This window comes from Danio rerio, chromosome 7 (genome assembly GCF_049306965.1).
Source record: "Danio rerio strain Tuebingen ecotype United States chromosome 7, GRCz12tu, whole genome shotgun sequence".
Lineage (NCBI taxonomy): Eukaryota > Metazoa > Chordata > Actinopteri > Cypriniformes > Danionidae > Danio > Danio rerio.
The window spans coordinates 62386832-62394713 of record NC_133182.1 but is presented as its reverse complement, the minus strand read 5'-3'; positions in this window follow the sequence as shown (position 1 = coordinate 62394713).

The following is a 7882-nucleotide window of genomic DNA, read 5'->3' as shown; positions in this document are numbered from 1 at the left end:
CACTGGTGATTTCTTCACGTGTGGATATTTGATAGTGTTCATGCTTTATGCTCTCATTTAAGTCTTTAGGATCCAAACATATTCTCAGCTCACCATTCTTTTTCTTTGTGATGACCATTGAATTGACCCAGTCTGTAGGCTCATTAACCTTTTTGATCACTCCCAACCTGATCATTCTGTCCAACTCCTTCTTTAGGCCATCCTTCAATGGTGCTGGAACTCTACGTGCTGCGTGCACAACTGGATGAGCATCTTGCTTCAACTGTATTTTATATGTGAAGGGCAAAACACCAAACCCTTTGAACAGATCTGCGGATTTCTGGATTATTGTGTCCACAGTGTTATTTGCTTGGCTTTTGGGTGGGCTTACACAAACACCCTTTTTACCAGTCCCAATCCTTCACAGGCTCTGTCACCAAGAAGTGATTCTTGTCCCTTATTCACAACGAAAAAGAACAGGTGGTGCACTTTTCCTTTTACTGTGGCACTCAGCCTGCATGTACCCAAACATTTAATTGGCCGCCCGTTGTAATCTTTTAATCCAGATTCTTTCTTCTTTATGTTTGGCTTATTTTCCATTGCTTTTATAACATTCATGTTTATGAGGTTCGCTTTTGCACCAGTGTCCAATCTCATGTTGAATATAGCTCCATTTATCAGTATTGGAGACATCCATTTATCTTCACTTTCATCTTCATTTTCGTTGTCTGTATTATTTTCTCGTTCATTTTCACAATTTACTAGTCCAACAGAGAATGTATCACTGAGATCAGGCTCCGTAACTAAGTTTACAGTTTTTCCTCTCAAGCTCTCTTTTCGTTTGGAGAAACACTGTTTAGCAAAATAATTCTTGCCTTGGCAGCTAGAGCATACCTTACCAAAAGCTGGACACTGTCTGGGCTTGTGCCGCGAGCCGCATCGCTTACAGCTGTACATCATTTCCTCCGGCTGCTGTGCCTGCCGTGTCTGTGTGCGTCTTTTCTGCTGATATTTTACTGCTCCAACTACTGCCACACCGTCACTCACTTGTGCTGAAGCTACTGCAGACATCTCATTGAAAGTCTTCACATGTTTGTGTGACAACTCACTCGCCTGGCATATCTTAATAGCTCCCGCCAGCGTCAGCTCAGTCTCACGTAGTAGCCTTTCCCTGACTTTATTATCCTCCACACCGAAAACGATCTGATCCCGGATCATGGAGTCCTTCAGCGTCGCGAAGTTGCAGGATTGCGCCATTAACCGCAAATCTGTCAGGAAGCTATCAAAGGACTCATGTCCCCGCTGTGTGCGAGACCGAAACATATATCTCTCGTACGTCTCGTTCTTCTTCAGAGAACAGTGAAATTTGCTCAGCACAGCATCCAACTTGTCACCATCACCAGGGTTATCAAACACGAACGTGTTATATACTTCTATGGCCTGTGGCCCTGCAATTGTTAGCAGCAATGCTACCTTTCTAGCATCTGGCTTCGTCTCGAGTCCCATCGCTGCAACATACAGGTGGAACTGCTGTTTGAAGGTGCGCCAGTTATCGTCAACATTTCCCACTAGTTTCAAGCTTTCTGGCGGTTTCAGTTCCATGTTGACTTTTACAGTTTACTCCTGGTACCATGTCATGTTCGTGTCTTATAATAAGGACGCCAAGTTGGAACAAGTGTATTCTTTATTTATCAGTTCAGTCTGCAGCCTAATGCTGTCTTATTCTAACTCCTTCTCATCTCACCTGAACCCTTACAAACCTCTGATGCCATCTAGTGTTCACACACTTCATTACATACAATCACAACAGTGGTTAAGCAAGGCTCATTGGTGGGAAGCCCAGAGGTAAAGGATGTTCAAGTATTAAAAATTGACGTTAAAATGCAATGGAATTTTTCTACAGCATCAACACTGGTCTTAAAATGGACTAGTTGTAAATATTATTGCAGATTCATAGACCGGTAAAGATGTTAGAGCCTTTAGGAGTGGAGTGTTCCACTTGTACAACAGGATGCCTTTATGGAAGTGTTGCATGTACTCAACCAGGAATCAGAAAAGCTGCCTTGTAATCATATATCCTATGACCAGTTTATATATCAGTTTGACCAGTTGACCCGTTATTGTTCAGTTCTATTCAAAAGTTATTCGTATTGGTGAGCAGAGTTTAAAAAATGGAAACGCTCTATAGTTTAGTTAGATTACTTGGGTATTAAGTACTCATTTTGTAATATGAACTTTATAGTGTGGATAAATCGAGTATTAACGTAATTGTCAATTTTAATTAGAATATGTATTTTTAAAAAATAATAATAAACAATTTAGTATTTAATAAATTGTAGATTTTAACTAGAATGTATAAATTATGAATTGAGTTGGTATGGTAATATTTATGGTGTTAATTTAGGAAAATTCCCATTGACTGTATTATGAATGTCTGAAGTCAAAGGTAATTTGGTGGGAGTGTAGCTGACGCTGATTGGTCAGCTTGTATTTTTGGTTATTGTTTTGTATTTCATTATTTAAATGTTTATTGGTATATGTTTATGTTACTAATTTCTTTGTTTCCGGTAGGCTTGAATGGGAGGTCACATGATTCTCTTTGATTGATTTAACCTGCGAGAGTTTGTATTGTCACTCAGCATAGTGAGATCTCAATGCAAGCACCTGTTAAATGCTCCTGTTTATTCTACAGCTGGTTATTAGGCCAACACAGTAAGGCCATGTCCACACTAATGCGTTTTCATTAGAAAACGTATATTTTTGTCTCTGTTTTGCCCTTCCGTCCACACTGAGACGCGTTTTTAAAAAACGAAAACATGTCTTTTTGAAAACGCTCTCCAAAGTGTATAATATTAAAAACGCCGTTTTTGCGTCGTAGTGTGGACTAAGAAAACGGAGGCTTTCGAAAACGATGACGCATTTTTAGTCATGTGACATAGTCATGTTACTAATTCAGCAAAAATGGTGGACCACATTGTGCAGCATTTGTTTTGGATGCTCTCAGTTTTAAAAGCTTTGTTAAAAATTAATGTAAGTTTGTACATGCTCCAGCTTGGTTTCATTAAAAGACACGGAATGTGTACTCCGAGCTGTTATTCAGCGGCAGGTCTAGAGCACAGTTACGGTTCAGGCCGTACATGGAGCGGAGATTTTGGGTGAGACCTGGACGCTGTCGTGTGTGGTGGGATAACTTTGTGTGTGGACTTGTTGTGTCCGAGGAGTGGCGTCAGAACTTCAGAATGTCTCGGGATTCTTTGTATCATCTGAGTGAACTGTTACGACCTCACATTCAAGGCCAGACAACGCGAATGAGATCACCGGTGGAGGTCGTTACAAAGGTTGCATGTACTTTGTACTATTTAAGTGACGAAGGCAGGCTGCGGAAAACAGCGAATGCGTTTGGATTAGCCAGACAAACTATGTCTAAAATAATCAGAGAAGTGTGCAGGGCTATCACATTTCATCTGTGTCCCGAGTATGTTTCGCTTCCATTTACAGAACCTGAGGTGCAGAGACTTGTCACAAACTTTTATCAAACACATGGGATGCCGCAGTGTCTATTGACTGCTATTGACTGCTATGACGGCTATTGACTGCACGCATATAGAAATAAAACAGCCTTCCGCCCACTCCACTGATTACATCAACAGGAAAAGCAAATTCTCGCTAAATGTCCACGCTACCTGTGATTACAAATACTCATTCATGGACGTTGTTATTAAATGGCCTGGCAGCGTACACGATGCGCACATATTTGCGAATTCAAAAAATCAATGCTTACTTGAAAGATGGAAAAATTCCTTCTTGTCCAAAAGTAATCGTGGAGGGAGAAGATCCTATTCCTGTCTTTCTTCTAGAAGACCCGGCATACCCCCTGCTTCCCTATGTCACGAAAGAGTTGCGAGTGGGGGTACTACTCATCAAGAACAGTACTTTGGGTTGTCATTGTGCAAGTGCAGAATGGTGATCGAATGCGCATTTGGACGGCTAAAAGCACGATTCGGAGCATTACGGAGGGCAATGGACATAAATCTGGACGATATTCCATTCATTATCAATGCCTGTTTTGTTTTGCATAATTTTTGTGAAGCTAACAGAGAAATCATTTCAGACCAAACTGTTGCTGCAGCTGTTCTGTATGACAGAGACTTCCAGCCACCAACACAGCACAATAATTTCAGAACAGAATGCAATGAAACTGAGGGAAGACGAGTAAGAAATGTGCTTACAATGTTTTTTGACCAGTGAATAATGCTTTTAATTTTTTTGAAGCAACTTAGTTTATTTTATATAATTTTCCAAGTTATTGTTGCTTGCCATTGTCAAATATGCTTTAATGTATGGGGTAAACACCTGGGGATACTCATCCCGAGGTCCTCAGATTAGGCGGAGTCACTGATTGGATCCAAGACCAGCGACGTGATGATCCCAAGGATTCCATATTCGGGACCAGGCCATATCCTGAGCTGCTGCTGCGCCGATGGTCATGGGGAGTGGAGAACATGAGTCTGATTCCAGCGACGCTCCAGGGACAGACGAGTCTTCATTGAGGCCATCTTCCAGCATAAACCACGGCGAATGAATTTCTGCACAAGACTTTTGGCCAGCGGAGAAATTAAAATGGTCGTGCCCAACTGAGTCTGGTTCTCTCAAGGTTTTTTTTCTTCACTCCCATCAGGTGAAGTTTTTTTTCCCTCTCCGCTGTCGCCACTGCCTCGCATGGTTCAGGATTGGTAGAGCTGCGCATCGATGAATTTGCTCTTCAGTGTTTGAACTCTCAGTAATGATTAAATCACACTGAACAGAGCTAAACTGAACTGAACTGAACTTAAACACTAAAACCTGAACCACACTGTTCCAGTTACTATGACCATTTATGTGAAGCTGCTTTGACACAATCTACATTGTAAAAGCGCTATACAAATAAAGCTGAATTGAATTGAATTAAACAATATTCAGTTCAATTGCGTCAGTTTTTGGATTAAGTTGTAATGGCCTAAGCTACACTGTGAACATGAAGTGTCTAAAGTGCTTAATTGTAACAGTCATTATATTCACCATATGTTTTAAAGCACTGCACTGAGTCACTAAGATTTTTTTTATATATGTATAATTTTATTGCAGATACTACAATTAAACATTCACAACCAAGAAATAGTTATCAAAATCTAGTTTGGATGACACTGAGCTTGTGTGATAAACCCTTACTTTTAAATTGTATCATATACACTTTTCTGTGAACAAAAAATATCTAAAGTGCTTATGCTCCTGAATAGTGCATTCAACATTGAAACAGATGCTGTATTCATTAAAGTTTCCGTAAAGCAATAAAGAAAAATTACTTCTTGATTTGTTACTGCTGAAATTATCATCTGATAAATCCACTCGTCAGACAGTACAGTGACAATAAACTCATGCCATTTCAGGCATTGTAAACATGACTGCAGAACCTCAAAATGACCAAAGCAAAAAAACAAAAAAAAAACACTGTTACGTTACTGTAAACTTTAGGGAAAAATGAGCATAACAATAAAAGTCTAAACAACTTAAACACTGGGTCAACTTTGTAACCATGGCTACAATAAACTTAAACAAGCCATTGCAATTAAACCAATAAAAAAACAAAAAACAAGATTCATTTTAAGGACGTGTATTAAAGAAATCACTACTCTCTGTCATCAGAGTAAATATACTCGATGTACAAAAAGGGAGCAGCATCTTGGTTTTGTGGTGGTGTTGGTCGTGTTGTTGCTGAAGGTGGGGGCAGAGGCAACAGCTGGAGCATAGAGATAACCATGGTGCTGCTGATTGTATGAGCTGTAATGTGGTGGTGGTGGTGCAACAAACGGATTCTGGGCCATTAACTGTCTCAAAAGCACAAATACATCTGTAACTGAATTTGTAAGTTTTTCAATGTTTGATGTTAGTCTGCCAATATTCTCTGAAAAATCTCTGTTTGCAGCCTCCATCCTCTCAAATGTCTGCCTCCTCAGCTTGAGATCTTCCTGTGCAAGTGTAATGAGCTGACCTTCATTTGACAATTTACGTTTAAGCCTCTCTTGTCTGTATGATGAAAGTGTTGCGTTCAACCTGTCACGTCTGTTTTGTAGCTCTGTAGGCATCCCATCTGTGTCTGAGTCCTGACTTGCTGTAGCAGGAGAAGGAGTAGAACTGCACAGCGAAGGAGAAGGGCTATCGCGACTGGTTGGTAGATAACCGTCATCGGTGTTGTTACTGCTTCCGTTGTTTATGTCGTTTGTTTCGATACCGCAACTAATGGTAGTGACGGCCGGAGAACCACCCCAGATCTGTTCACACAGTTCAAAGTACAACAGTACTACTCTTCCATGCCCACTTTTCTTTCCTGAATCCACCGCGTGTCTGTACTTAAGCCGTATAGCCTTTAATTTAGTTGTTATTATTAGTTTAGTGATGTCGTCCTTACTGTGAGGGTAAGCAGCGCCATCAGTACAATATTGTTCTTTGAAGTGGTCCAATATTTCAGCTTATTTGTTTTGGCACGTCTCCCAGTCTATATTTTCACTCTCTTTCGCAACTTTGAATTTGTGCGTTACTTGAAGCAGCAACTCCACCTAACTGTCAGTCCATTTAAAAAACTCAGTGCTTTTCCTCGACATTTTGCCGCGACATTTTAAAGAATTGGAAAGAAAATAAACGTCAAGCGGAAATGACGCGTTTCGAATCGTCTTACGTTTCACGCATGCGCCGTACAGGGCAAAATTGTTTTTAGCTGTTTCAGTGAGGATGACAAAGTTTTGGAAAACGAATGAAAACGACAGTGTGGACTTGAAGCGTTTTTAAACGAAAACTCGGTTTTCAAATTTATCCGGATTAGTGTAGATGTAACGACGGGGAGTGACACCACAACAGAAGGTAGGATCCAATATGCAGGTTTATTCTTTGTCAGGCAAGCAATGGTCAAAACAGGTATGAACAGGTATGTGCGGGCAAATCCAGAGTCGAAGTCAGTAAACAGGCAATGGGTAAGGATGGCTGACGTGAAACTGACGTTTCGACACAGTGTCGAGATCCCGAAGCGCAAGTGTTTCGAAACACTGCACCGAAGCATGATCCGAAACACCCAGGTCACGTGACTAAAGTGTTTCGAAACACTTGGTCACGTGACAAAAGCGATTCAAAGCACTGATCATTTCAGAGGCGTTTCATGACCCGGAGAATCTGCATTTGACTGGCATGATCAATGACATAACTGTGTTTTGTATGGCTTAGTGGACCGTGCGTGTGCCCAACAGATCTGTGTTAATAATTTGTTTTGGCTTCGAATCCCGACTAGTCCAAATACTACAAAATCATGATTTTATATATTTTAATCATGTTACTGTTTTATGGTGTAGTCTAGATAGGATACAGCTACGGATATGCCATCATTTTAGCATCATTTTTGTAACACTGTAAAACAATAATTCATATTTTTACAGTACTGTGATGGGTTTAGGTTTGGGATAGACGTTAATAAAATACAATGGGAAATTTAATTAATAATATAAATAATTATTGTTAACTTCTGGCCACAACTGTATCTGATCTAGCAACAACCCTGTTTTATGAACAAAACAATAAAAATTTATTTACAAGGTGTTTATTTGTATGTCATAGCAATGTTGAAACAAAACGATACAATAACAAAGCATTACCAACTGCTATTAAAGCATTTCAAAATAATTGTTTCAGTATGGATTCGAACCCATTATTCCCACATGGTAGTCACGGACTCTAACCGCTCGTCTAAACCACTTGCAGATTCAGGGCTGCAAAGTGGGGTTTCATACCCTAATTTGCTCAACTGTTCTTTGCTGAAGCTGTTTCCGTGAAATACAATTTAAAATGACCACTAGGTGTCGCCGTAGAGTGGTGTTTCGAA